At 46.0% G+C, this 13,965-nt stretch overlaps 1 long non-coding RNA gene and 1 other non-coding gene across 7 annotated transcripts; one reads left to right on the top strand and one right to left on the bottom strand.

The window, feature by feature from the left end:
- Positions 1–431: 431 nt before the first annotated feature.
- On the top strand, positions 432–13,463 carry LOC144285539 (uncharacterized). 6 transcript variants are annotated; one of them, XR_013353822.1, is made up of 6 exons: positions 432–975; positions 2,016–2,109; positions 10,808–10,971; positions 11,691–11,798; positions 12,221–12,328; positions 12,675–13,463. It is a non-coding gene; the product is annotated as an uncharacterized LOC144285539 (long non-coding RNA). The 6 variants fall into 6 exon arrangements; XR_013353821.1 differs by having other exon boundaries at positions 434–975; positions 12,248–12,328; XR_013353824.1 differs by lacking the exon at positions 11,691–11,798 and having other exon boundaries at positions 434–975.
- Positions 5,846–5,952, bottom strand: LOC144287274 (U6 spliceosomal RNA). Its single transcript, XR_013355118.1, has one exon. It is a non-coding gene; the product is annotated as a U6 spliceosomal RNA (small nuclear RNA).
- Positions 13,464–13,965: the final 502 nt, after the last annotated feature.

The raw sequence follows: 13,965 nt of genomic DNA, 5'->3' as shown, positions 1-13,965 counted from the left end.
TGTTGCCTTGCTGCTTATTCCTGATCCTAAACCCAATGACTCAGAGTTAAGGTTTTTGCCATGGCAACCACCTGCCCCCAACTCCCAGCACTAATGACTGTGTGGTCTGCTAATATTGCAAAACAATTAACCCCAGTGGCACCTGGTGGCCCAGTGGTTGAGCATCTGCCTTTGGCTAAGGTCTTGATCCTGGGATCATGGGATGGAGTCCCACAACATGGAATGGAGTCCCATGTCTGCCTCCCCATAGGGAGCCTGCTTCTTCCTCTGCCTGTGTCTCTGCCTCTCTGTGTCTCTCATGAATAAATAAATAAAAATCTTAAAAACAACAACAAAAAACAAACAATTCACCCCAAAAGTCAGTGCTCAAAACAACAATGATTTATTCTCTCTCATGTGTCTGCAGGTCAGCGCTGGAGAAATAATTTAAGCAGGGCTCAACCAGGCAACTCTACTTCAAACTGTGGGTGCATCTGGACCTGGATCCTCACTGCAGATTGGGCTCAGGTCTATCCACGAATTTTCATTCTCTGCCTGGAGGAAGGGACAGCAGCTCCCCAGGGGAAACTCTTCTCAGGAAATACAGAGATGTAAGAGATCAAGTCACACTGTGCAAGCACGTTTCTCGCTCTTGCTTCTATCATCTGCTTTCACATCCCATGGGCCACAGCAGGTCGTGTGGCTGAGCCCACAGTCAAGGGGAAGGAAATTGCACGCCACTTCCAGTGAGGGGAACTGCAGAGTCATCTGGTAAAAGGATAAGGAAGGGATGAGGAATTAAGGCCAAGAACTCAACATACCGCCATTACTCTGTATCCTAGGATGGAACTCAACATATCCCCATTACTCTGTATTCTAGAACAGAACTCTATATATCACTAGTACTCTGTATCTTAGAGTGAGAAACATTCAGAGGCCCCATGCAGGAGAGGGGATGAAGGACAGGAATGAAAGGATAGAGAAGCCAGCAAGATGGTGAGAGCCCAGGGGGATCTGTGGTGTGGCCAGTGAGAGATCTCTGATGAGGGAAGCATGAAAGTTTGCTTAAGATAAAGGATATTTAATATGTGAATTTTGGGGGCACCTGGGTGGCTCAGTTAAGTGTCTACCTTTGGCTTGGGTCATGATACCGGGATCCTGGGATCGAGTCCTATGTCAGGTTCCCTGCTCAGCAGGGAGTCTGCCTCTCCCTTTCTCTCTGCCCCTGCTCATATGTGCCCTCTCTTTCTGTCTCTCAAATAAATAAATAAATAAAATCTTAAAACAATATATTTGAATTTTTAAAAATATTTTATTTATTTATTCATGAGAGACACACACACTCAGAGAGAGAGAGAGAAGTAGAGACATAGGCAGAGGGGAGAAGCAGGCTCCACATAGGCAGCCTGATGCGGAACTTGACCCCAGGACCCCAGGACCCTAGGATCACAACCTGAGCCAAAGGCAGACCCTCAACCACTTAGCCACCCAGGTGCCTTTTAATATGTGAATTTAAGGAGTTTTTGGCTTTGGTACTTGTGATGTCTCCCCTGCCCTCTGTCATCCTTTCAATAAAAGCTGTTAGACCCACAGAGGCCCTGCAGAAGGAGTAGGGTGTATGTGTGCATCTATGTGTGTAGCATACATCAAAGGAAGCGTCAAGTCCCTCTGGAGACAGTGAGGTACAGGAAGAGAAATAGAATAAATTCAGCATAAGCTGGCACTTAAATCCAGGGGTTACTAGTAAGAGGCATACCCTGGCTACTTGCAAGCATCATAGAAGCCCACTGAGCTCCCCACAGGAGAAGAGGTGGTGCTTTTTCAGCTGATCATATTTGTATTTTAAAGGGTTAGGAGTTTAGCTGAAATCTGTTTTATAACTGGGAAGATCAGTTTTCAGTCCAAGAGAATTTAAACCCACTCCATTACCCTCCTGTCTGGGATTTTAATTCTTCCTGACCCAGCATCTTCACTGGCCCCAAAGGGTTCTACTCTAATCCTTACCGTGATGGAAAAAAAAAACTCTTCCTTTCCAGCTGCCTTCTGCATCCTGTTGGTCCTCACCCTCCCTGTGAACCACCAGCTCAGCCTCTCCACCTTCCTGGCAGCAGGCAGCAGACACTGTTCCAGGTATACCTCTAGCTGTAGGTGGCCTGCCCTCATCCATGCTTGTTTCTTCATTCTGCTGATTTTTCAATAACTTTCATTAGCATAGTAAGCAGAATAATAGCTCCCTAAAGATGTCTATGTCCTAATCCTCAGAACCCGTGAATATGTTACCTTACTCAGAAAAAGGGACTTTGCAGGTGTGATGAAGGCTGAAGACTCAGAGGTGGGAAGGTTATCCTGAATTATCTGGGTGGAACCGATTTAATCACATGAGTCCTTAAAAGTGAAAAACCTTTCTTGCCTGGGTCTTAGATGAGATGGAAGAAGAAAAGGAGAGATTTGCAGCATTTAGAGGGGCTCAACCCACTTTTGCAAGGTTTGAAGATGGGGGAAGGCAGCCACAAGCCAAGGAATGTGGGTGGCCTCCAAAAGCTGAAAATGGTCCTTGGCCAACAGCCAGCAAGGAAACTGTCAGCCCCTTAACCTGCAAGAAACTGAATCCTGCCAATACCCTGAGTGAGCAAGGAAATGGATCCTCCCTTTGAGCATCTCTAGGAAGGGTGAGAGCCATGTCACACTTTTGACCTATAGCCTCTCTCTCCAGAACTACAAAATAATAAATCTGTGTTAAGTGGCTAAATTTGTATAATTTGTTGTGGCAGCAATAGGAAACAAATACAATTAGCAAATGTTTTTGGAGGGCCTGTAACATTCCAGGCCTCAAGCCAGCCTACAGGATCTAGGATGAGTGAAACAGTCACAATACCCTGTCCTTACTGAGATTGCAGTGCAGCAGGAAAGGAGAGATAAAAAGGCCATTTCGGTCCATCAAGGGAGCTAAGAACTGTGGGAGCACAGAGGAGGCCCCTTCCTTGGGCTTGGAGGCCGGAGAGATGGTAGGGAATGGCAGGACTTGTGACAAACTGGAAAGCATGTGACCTCTCAAATGCCAACCTTTTGTTGCCATGACAACCACAGTCCAGTTTTGCTGGTTCTTCCCATTTTTCAAAAGTAGCAAAACATCCAGATTTTTAGGTGAGATCTCCTGATTTGTAAGTGTTGGCTTATTTTGTTTTGTTTTTTAAATCCTGTTAGAAAAAAATAAATAAATCCTGTTAGAAGCCAGCTTAACCATCGGTTGGCTGAACTCGGTCTTCAGAGCACCAATTTTCAGCCTCTGCTCTCAGCACACGGTGTTGTGCCACACCCCACGTCCTCCTTGAGGAAGACCACTGTGTGCAGCCACTGGGAGACCCTCAGGGCCCTGGGGTTGGCGAGGAGGCCCGGTTATGCCACCTCCTCCAAAGATGCTCAGTGGTGGGGTCCACAGGCTCACACCCCTGTGCTGCTGCTCGTGAGCCTGCAGCCTTACGGAGCCTGCCTGGTCCATTACGTCTAATACGGGTGTCAGCAGAAAGTAAATTAAATCCGCTAGGCTATAATTTGCGAACGAAACATTTTGTGGCAGTAACTAAACAGAGCATTATGTTTTAATCAGCTTTTTAAAATGTTGTTTTAAAAATCATTTTATTGTGCAGAAGCTGGTATCCTAAGAGCTATAATTCCTTAACTAACAGTATGCTAATGCACTACCCTCTACTCTAGATGTTCTTTCCAGTGTGGGCATTTGTCTTGGTACTCTTAAGCCTATATATTTTTAGAGTAGAGGTGCCAAACTGCTTTCCAGCTGCTTGAGTGGGGAACCCCAGTAGCGGCTTCTCTAGAGGGATTGCCTTTCACCCTGGCTTTGTAAGAGAAACAGAACGATTGGTCCTTCTTTCATTTTATCTACCCATCTGTCTGTCTATCCATCAACAAGCACGTGTATACTGCTAAGCATTTTGCAAATATTAGCCCAGTGAATTCTTCTACTAACCACTTGAAGAAGGTGCTATTCTTACCTCTTTTTTGTTTATTTTTATTTTTTAAAGATTTTATTTATTCATGAGATACATAGAGAGAGGCAGAGACATAGACTAAGAGAGGAGCAGGCTCCTGCAGGGAGCCTGAGGTGGGATTTGATCCCAGAACCGTGGGATCACACCCTGAACCAAAGGTAGATGCTCAGCCACTGAGCCACCCAGGCATCCCTTATCTCTTTTTTTAAAGATGAACAAATCAAGGCACAGAAATGTGAAGTCACTTGTTGGAGATCACACAGCTGATAAGTGATGGAGATGGAAGCCTGGCTCTGAACTCCCTGTTGTGCTGCCTCATCTATCTTTCTGTCACTCCTGTCTTGTCTTCTAGGTATTTATTTATTCCTTTGTGTTATGAGCATTAAGCATCTGTTGTGTGCTAGGCCCTATTTTAAATGCTGAGGACCCCACATTGAGTTGTTCCACTGTGGTCCCTGCCAAGTGGGGCCACTGTCCAGAAAGGAACACAGGCTAGCAGCCAAGTACCACCCTTCCTTGAGAAAAAGGAAGTGCAGCCAGCTCTGTGACAGGCTACAAACACCTTTGTTAGAATAGAAAAAGATGCCCATTGCTCCGGCCATTTTACATCTGTGGGAAGATAGTCACATAAAGATTCAAATTCATGCCAGAATAGAGGTCAGAGGAGGGGCCTGCCCAAGTCTGGAGGAAGGGCCAGAGACACCACACACTGGCAGTTGAGACGGTTGAGACGTGAAGTTTGAGTGGGTGAGAAGGGCGTTGGGTGGCTCTGTAGCTGTTGGCTTAGCTAAGCTGGAACTGCATTTCTCAGGATGCCCTTCCCTGTGTGCTCCTTGAGAACTTTCTGTGAAGTTAGGAGGGCGGAGATGAAGCAGCAGCCAGATTACTAAGGCACTTTTGTGGCTCCCATGAGGTTGCTGGCCACAGACTCAGAACAACTGCTCACCCACACCTACAGTCTAAAGTCAAATCCCAGAGTTAAATCCATTCTTGAAAAAAATCACTTCTGGGGCATCTGGGTGGCTCGGTGGTTAAGCATCTGCCTTTTGCTTAGGATGTGACCCTGGGGTCTTGGAATCAAGTCCCGCATCAAGCTCCCTGCAGGGAGCCTGCTTCTGCCTCTGCCTGTGTCTCTGCCTCTCTCTGCGTCTCTCATGAATAAATAAATAAAATCTTAAAAAAAATAAAAAGAAAAAAATCACATCTAGGGGTGCCTAGGTGGCTCAGTTGGTTAAGCATATGCCTTGGACTCAGGCTGCACTTCTTCCTCTCCCTCTGTCCCCCCCTCCACCCTACTCCACTCATGCTCTCTTTCTCTCTCCTCTCTCTCAAATAAATAAATAAAATCTTTAAAAGACCATCACTCCTAGAGTCTGCTTATCTGAGCAAAGGGATCAGTGGAAGGACTAGCAAGCTATAGGGCTGGAAAAATAAGCAAAGGTTAAATGGTGAAAAGTCATGGGGGCTATTGGAGTTGTTTTTTTTTTTTTGTTTTAAGTTAAGATATAATTTGCATACTATAAACTTCATCCCTTTTTTTTTTTAAAGCTTCATCCTTTTAAAGTGTACAATTTGGTTGTTTTCAGCACATTCATAAAATTGTGTAACTATCACCACTATCTCATTCCAGAACATTTTCAGCACCCCCAAAAGAAACCCCGTATCATTAGCAATCACTCCCCATCCTTTCATTCCTGAGCCTCTGGAAACTATTAATCTACATCCTGTCTCTTTGAATTTGCATTCTAGACATTTTATATAAATGGATTCATACAATACATGGCCTTTTGTGTCTGACTTCTTTCACTTAGCATAAGGCTTTCAAGGTTCATCCAAGTTGTCACATACATTGGTACTTTTTAAAATTTTAATGCTTCATGGATTTGCATGTCATCCACGTGCAGAGGCCATGCTAATCTTCTCTGTATTGTTCCAATTTTAGTATACATGCTGCTGAAGCAAGCACTATTGGTACTTTTTAAAAAATCGCCCATAATATTTCATTGTATGGACATACCACATTTTGTTTATCCATTCATCCGTTAATGGACATTTGGCTAACTTTTGGCTATTATGAATAGTGCTGCTAAGAACACTGCAAATTTTGGGTAGACACGATATATTTTCAAATCTCTTGGCTATACATCTAGAAGTGAAATTGCTGGGTCATATGGTAACTCTAAATGTTTAATTTTTTGAAGAATTGCCAAATGTGTCTGCAGTGGCTACAGCATTTCACTTTCCCGCCAGCAAGACAGAAGAGTTCCAATCCCTCCACATCCTTGCTAACATTTGTTTTGTCTTTTTTATTGTAGCCAGCCTAGTGGGTGTAATCTGTGGCTTTGATTTACATTTCCTTAGTGACTAATAATATTGAACATCTTTTCACGGGCTTATTGTGCATTGGTTTACTTCTCTGGAGAAATGTCTATTCAGATCCTTTGGCCATTTTAAAATAGATTTATTTGCATTTTATTGTTGATTTATAATAATTCCAATAGTCTAGATACTATATCATTTACGTGACTTACAAATATTTTCACTTTCTTGGTGTGTCCTTTGGATCACAGAAGCTTTAGTTTTTAAAAAATATTTTATTTATTTATTCATGGGAAATAGAGAGAGAGGCAGAGACATAGGCAGAGGGAGAAGCAGGTTCCCTGGGGGAAGCCTTATGTGGGACTTGATCCCAGTACCCCAGGATCGTGACCTGAGCCAAAGGCAGACGCTCAGCCACTGGGCTACCCAGTGCCCCCAGAAAATTTAATTTTGATGAAATCTAATTTATGTTTTTCCTTTGGTTGCTTGTACTTTGGTGTGATATCTAAAGAACCATCGTATAATCCAAGATCATGGATTGATCATGGATTGATTGATTGAAATTATGATCCATATTTTCTTCTAAAAGTTTTATAGTGTTTGCTCTTTTGAGGTCTTAGATCAATTTTCAGTTAGTTTTTGTATATAGTGTGAGGTTGGGGTACAAATTTATGCTTTTGCATGTGAAATATCCAGTTGTCCCATCACCATTTGTTGAAAAGACTAAACTTTTTGTTTTGTCTTCACACCATTGTTGGAAATTAGTTGACCATAAATATGTAAGTTTAGGTCTGGACTCTCAATTCCATTCCATTCCATTCCATTCCATTCCATTCCATTCCATTGAACTGTATTTCTATCTGTATGCCAGTAACTGAAAGGCTTTAGACAGAGGAGGGGTGTAGAAAGAAGAGGAGACAGTCATTTCCTAGTGTATCTCTTGTTCTTGTTTCCAGGTCCTCCAGGCTCTGGTGGCATTTTTTAAAAGATTTTAAAATTAATTAATTTAGAGAGTGCAAATGGGGGAAGGGGCAGAGGGAGAAAGAATCTCAAGCAGACCCTGCACTGAGCATGGAGCCTGATGTGGGGTTCAATCTCCAAACCCTGAGATCATGACTTGAGCGGAGATCAAGTCAGATGCTTAGCCAATTGAGCCACCCAGATACCCTGAGCCATCAAAGCTTCTGAGCAAGGGACAGATGTGATCCAATTCATGTCTTAAGATCCTATTGGCTATTGTGAAGAATAGATTGTAAAAGGCAAAGTGCGAGGCACCAAAATCCTAGGGGAAAGATCCTGGTAGGAAGCTTTTGCAGTGGTTCAGGGAAAGCTGAGAGGTGCGTGAGGTAACAATGACTATAGGAAAAGAAGAGTTCTTGATATGTTTAGAGGTGGAAAGGAGGGGACCTTGAAGAAAGAACGACTCTGGGGGTGAGGGCAGGGCAGTAATCTGGCTTTAGGTCCTCTGTCAGCCTGGTTGTTCGCATCTGTAACGTGGGGATGCAGCAGCGAGATGACCAATATGAATGATGTAGGCGAGTGCTCAGCGCAGTGAACACGCAAAGGACGGATGCCTCAATTACCCCGTATACCCTGTTATGCTTGGATTGGGTCCCCAGAGGTCCAAGTCTGAGTCTTGTTCATCCCTTGGCTCCGGAGAATGATGGCGTGAACAATTCACACATCTAAATTTTGTTTTAAAAGTGTTCCTGAAGCACCACGTCTGATTTTCCTTGATCCCCTTTCTCCCTCCTCTCGTGCAAAGCGCTGACTTGGTCCCCCGCTGGCCTCTGGGAGAGCTGCCGTTCAGCGTGTGGTCAGCAGATGGCGCTGGAAGCTAAGGGAAGACTGCCCTCCCTCTGGCCCTCCTTCCAGCACGCCCTCGGAGCTCCACTCTCTATTTCCAGAGCCCCCTCCAACTCCCGGGCTGCCCTTGCAGCGGGGGTGAGGGCCTGAGGCCGAGGCCTCTGCGGGCTCCTGGGCACACAGACCCTTTTTGGAGAAGTGGAAAGACCCCACTGAGAGCCCCCAGTGGTGTCCATATCCTGGAGACCTTCCCACCTCCACCCGCCCAGCCTCTCAGGAAATCACTTTATAAATAGGGCAGGATGGGTTCTGAGTGAGAGGGAGGTTTCCTCAGAAGAGCCACTTCATCTGTAAACAAGGGAGCTATGAAACCTCTTATAACAGCCCTGTGACCTCCCCGTCCATCCTGTGTAAAATATGAAATAAGAGTTTTAATTACCAAGCTTGGAAGCCAGCCGACATGTTTAATATTTAATGTCTCCAAAGCTTGTGCCCCAGGCGTACAGGCACTGACAGAATTGGGGTTTCCCTTGGGCTGGCTCCGAATGTGTTTGGAGAACAGCCAGGCGGCGTCCTTTCCCCACACCTGGGAACCTGCAGCCCAGCCTGGGCCCAGGCCTGCCCTGGGTCTCCCACTCCCTAAGGGACAAGTGCCAAGATGGCCCTGGGGGGAGGCATTCCCCACCCTGAGGAGGACTCCCAGAGGTATCTAGTGCTGGATCCAGCCCAAGGTCCTGGCAGGGAACCAGAATCTGAATTCAGGCAGCTGAAAGGATGGTAACAAGTAGAGACAGACAGACCTGAGTTTGAATTGCACTTTTCTGCAAGTGGCTCAGCCTCTCTGTGGGAGTCATTTGTATTACTATTAAAGTGGATAATGTCTTTCCTATGTTATTAATTGTTACTAAAAATAGATGGCCATTGTTGGGGCTTCGCATGTGGCTGGAACCCTAAGCACCTTACCCGTACCCTGTCTTTGTCACCCACAACAGTCCTGTGAAATGGCCAAATTAGGACTTGAACCCAGGACATTCTGACTCCTGAGCCCATGAACCTCAAAGCTTATATGCAAAAGCACTTAAGAGATTTGGAGAAATGTGACCTTGAAGAGAACAATGCCACTCAGTCCTACACTTCGGTGGCCTAGTTTGTCCTACACTCCGGTGGTCCCTCATGCCTCAGGGACAACCAAGAAAATTGCTAATGGGGACTTAGGAGAGCAGCAGTCCAAATGAAACCACCCACGCCACTGTTGCTTGCCTCACATTTCTACTTTCTAGAGAGAGGTTGTGAGCATGCACGCTGCATTTGAGGAGTTGATTCAGCACTCTCAATATGGATGGAGTTTGTAGGGCCACCTTGTGTCTGGCCACTCATCTCTGTATGTCTTTGGGCTTATGCACCATCCCTGATTCAGCTGGCTATGATCAAGTTGGTGCCTTGTGCAAGGATGATAGCAAGTGATAGGGTGTAGGCATATCTAGTAGTTGGAGCCATTTGTCTTAAAAGGTAACAGAGTAGGTGACATAAAGGAGGCCTTGTCAATTCTTTCTGCAGCACATCCAGGCAGAACAGGCAGGGTGGAAAAGGGAGGGAGGTGGCAATTAGCTCCACTTCATAACCATCAGTTGGGAATGTGCTAGTGAAGATGGGATGCAAGAACCCTTCTCCTAGCAGGTGTCTGAACTGGTAAGGCCATTGTGGAGAGCATATACCCCACACTTGAGCAATTCCACTTCTGAGCAAATACTCCAGAGCATCTCTCACATAGGTAGACAAAAAGACTTGCCCAAGGATGCTCCTTGAAGCATCTGCTGATAATAGTCAAGGGATGGAAGTAACTGAAATTCCTACTCATAAAGGGATAGATAAATCACAGGTGGCATATGCAAATGATGAACATCATGCTGTGGTTCAATGGAATGAATTAGAATGACATGTATTAACATAGGCAGATCATAAAAATGTAATGCCAAAAAAGATGCCTGGCAAATATTACTTATATACGTTGCAATATATATTTTCGTACAACAAACACACACACACACACACACACACACACACACACATTGACAACATAAGAATGTCTGCCTCTGGGGAGTTGGGAAATGGAGAGGAGGCAGTTGGAGAAGGGAGATGAAAGAGACAAAAACAAAGCAAATAGGGGCATCCGAGTGGCTCTGTTGGTTAAGTGTCTGCCCTCAGCTTAGGTCATGGTTCCGGGGTTCTGGGATGGAGCTCCGCATTGGTTTCTTTGCTCAGTGGGGAGCCTGCTTCTCCCTCTCCCTCTGTCTGCTGCTCCCCTTGCTTGAGCTCTCTCTCACTCTGTCAAATAAATAAACAAAATCTTTGAAAAAAACCCAAAGCAAATAAATACACAAGAAGATCCATGTATGGCCAATAATGTCTGAGCTGAACAGACCAAGTAAGCAATTGAATTCTGCGCCTCGAGATCCAAAGCAAAAAAAGCGAAGAATGACAGAAAAGGGAACCAACGACTCTATAAGCTTTTTTTTTTATATGACCCAGAAGTTGTGGGTCATTTGGTGATTTTCAAAACCAAGCCAATAAACGTTATCCAACCTGGTCACTGGGATCTGGCTGGGTGTCAGGTGGGTTCTAGGTGTGATATGGGACTACCTCACTTTATCCTCATAGCCACTCCTGGAGCTGTTGCCATGCACATTTTACAATAGGGGTCAGAGTGGCGTCCAGCATCAGCAGCTTGCCACGTGAACGCAGCGCCTGCCATCCTGCCTCCCTGCCTGAAGAATTGTAATCCAGGATCCCTGTGGGGTTAGGAAAACACATTTCTCCAGGATGGCCTGAAGGTGGCGCTGTTGCAGCTGGTCCGTGACAGGTGAGCGGTTTGCGCCGGTGAGGCCGGGGTGGAAGGACATCCAGAGGATGATGGAGGGTCCTTCTCAGTTTGAGTGAGGCCCTGCTCGCCAGCAGCCATGGCAGGGAAGTAGGCAGGGGCTGGATGTCCTGCCAGCAAAGCACTGTCCCTGGCTGGAAACTTGCCTTCCGTTCTTCACCCCTCCCAACGGGAGGAGGAGACCACACCTTCCAGGACATTATTTTGTAAAACCTGGGCTCTGTGGAGAGAGATCAGGCTCAGGCTTCCAGGACTTTGCAGATAAACCTGCTAAACAAAGGGTCCTCCTGCCCCCCACTTTCTTCCCTTTATTGAGAGCTTTGGGGCCTTAGGCAGATGCTACCTCCTCACATAAGTGGACTAGGGAGGTGGGGAGGAGGCTTGGACCTCAGGCTCAGAAAATGAGGGCACTGCAAGAGGCCATAGGCTATCCCCTGCCCTCAGGTCACTCCACTGCCCTGGTCCTCAGATGGTTTCTGATTAGTGAGGCCCAGGTACTTGGCAACCATGATGGGGGAAACTAGGAGAGGTAAGGGAGAGAGGAACAGAAGGCCCGGTGCCTGTTTGCTTGAAGAAGGGGGGGGCATCCGTAGGAGGATATAGAGGCAGGGTGTGAGCTGGGACTGGACACACGGAAGAACTGGAACCAGGGCAGGAACATATACTTTCCTATCTTCTTCCCTCTGCTTCTCCCTTTGCAGACCATCTTTCTCTGTCCAGTTCTGCACATGGGAAGTGGCCACCCCAGTCTGAAGGGACACTTCCTGCTGTTCCATCATCACCTTGCTGGACAGAACCTTATTGCCCAGGTTGGTCAGGGTTCACCTGATCTCAGAGTCATGGGATCGAGCCCCGCATTGGGCTCCGAGCTCAGCACAGAATCTGCTTATCCTTCTCCCTCTGCTCCTCCCCCTGTTTGCTCTTTTGCTCTCTCTCTCTCAATCTCTCTCTTAAATAAATAAATAAATCCGGAGAAAGCAAGCAAGCAAGGAGGCAGGCACAGCAATAAAATACCCAGGTATCTGGTGGTTTTGTGAAGGCTTTAGGAGTTGCAAAGTTAGATTATCTGATGGAATCCAGGTCAAAGGTAGACACGCAGACCTCAGGGCATGAAGCAGAGCTGTGCCAGGAGTGTCAGCAGTGACATGTGGCTCTCCCCATGAAGCCCCTCCACCAGCACAGTCCCACGTCCATCTCCTCTCCCTCTGTCTCTTCCATTTCAAATCTCAAGCTGCTGATTCAGCTGTCCCCTGACCAGGCGCTCATCCCTGATCCTTTGGCTGGAGCTCAGGAACTCGCCCCTGGTTGGAGGAAGGAACAGCTTTCTGACAAGTACCATGTAGGTACCTGGATGCCCCCAAAATATGCCTCCACTCTGACATCACTCGTGATCTTCACAGACACTTCCAACTCCAACTTGAAAAAACTGGACACAGGATCTCCCCTCACTAACTTGATCCTTCTCTGGGGGTTCTCTGGTTCAAAAAGAGACCATCATATTCCCAGGTGGGCAAGTCAGGGGCCAGAGGTCCCTTGACTCCTTGTCTCTCACATCTCACACACCCAATTGCTCACGAAGTCCAGTTGATTTTATCTCCAAAATATTTCTAGACTCTGTCCACTTTTGTCCATCTCTATCACCACCACCCCGGTTTAAAGAATTATCATCTTTCATCTTGTTGCAGGTGCTTTGCCACCCACCAACCTTCAGCACCCTGCAGCATTGACCTTTAGCAAAGGTGAAGCTAATCAAGTCATTCCCCTTCCAGAAACTCCTACAGGACCGACAAGTCTCTGCATAGTCTGAGCACTGCCCACCTCACCAGCCCATCACCAGCTGCTCCTTTCCTTATGCCTGGGACTCCTGGCTCACTGGCCCCCGTCCAGCTTCTGGAGTACATCATGTGCCGTCCTGCATCAGTGTCTGTGCACATTGTTGCCTCTTCTACCAGGGCCACTGCATCACACGACCCAGGAGCACAGTGATTCTGTGGTAATGGCGCCCCTGGAGTTGTGCAGTGGAGCAGATCTTACCACTTGGCCTTCTCCCAGCTCAGGTTCTCGCCTTCAGAACTCAGCTCAGCACTGCGTTGAAAGTCTCTCGTGATCCGACCAGGTCAGCTGCCTGATGCTTGCTTCCATTATTACTAATTCTGTGTGGCACTCACCCCAGTACTAAACACATCATTCATTGTATAATAATTTTAAGGCAGCTTCATTGAGATATAATTTGTATATTTGTAACATTCACCCCTTTCTGGTGTACAGATCTATGAGTTTGCAGAAACATACAGTTGTGGTACCAGCACCTCAATCAGGATATAGAATATTTCTACACCCCAGAAAGTTCTCTCATGACCCCCAGGGTGAACCCACACACACACACCCAAGTTCCTAGAACCACCGTTCAGATTTCTATAACAACAGTTTTGCATTTCACAAAATGCCATATAAATGAAATCTATAGTATGCAGCCTTTTAAGTCTGGCTTCTTTCATTTAGTCATTGTATTATAATTTGGTGTATGTAAAGCTCTATACAGTGAGGGACCAGGTCTAACTTAGTAGCTACCACATCACCAAAACCTACCATGGGGCTTCTCAACGTTTTTTTCCTTCCATTATTGCTCCTCTAAGGAGAAAATTTTAATTTAATTTAAATTCTCGAGACGCTTGGGTGGCTCAGCGGTTGAGGTTCTGCCTTTGGCCCAGGGCGTGATCCCGAGTCCCAGGGTTGAGTCCCACATTGGGCTCCCTGTATGGAGCCTGCTTCTTCCTCTGCCTGTGTCTCTGCCTTTCTCTTTCTGTCTTTCATAAATAAATAAAATCTTTTTTAAAAAAAAAAGAAGAAGAAAAATAATTTAAATTCTCCCTGATGAGAGAAATTAAATAGTAAGGCATAAGAAATTGTTGACAAGGCTTGAGCTTTGGAGGACCACAAAACATTGTAATAACTAAATATTTTTCACCCTCCAAG

This window comes from Canis aureus, chromosome 16 (genome assembly GCF_053574225.1).
Source record: "Canis aureus isolate CA01 chromosome 16, VMU_Caureus_v.1.0, whole genome shotgun sequence".
Lineage (NCBI taxonomy): Eukaryota > Metazoa > Chordata > Mammalia > Carnivora > Canidae > Canis > Canis aureus.
The sequence above is the reverse complement of the archived record's forward strand: the minus strand, read 5'-3'. Positions and strand labels throughout refer to the sequence as shown.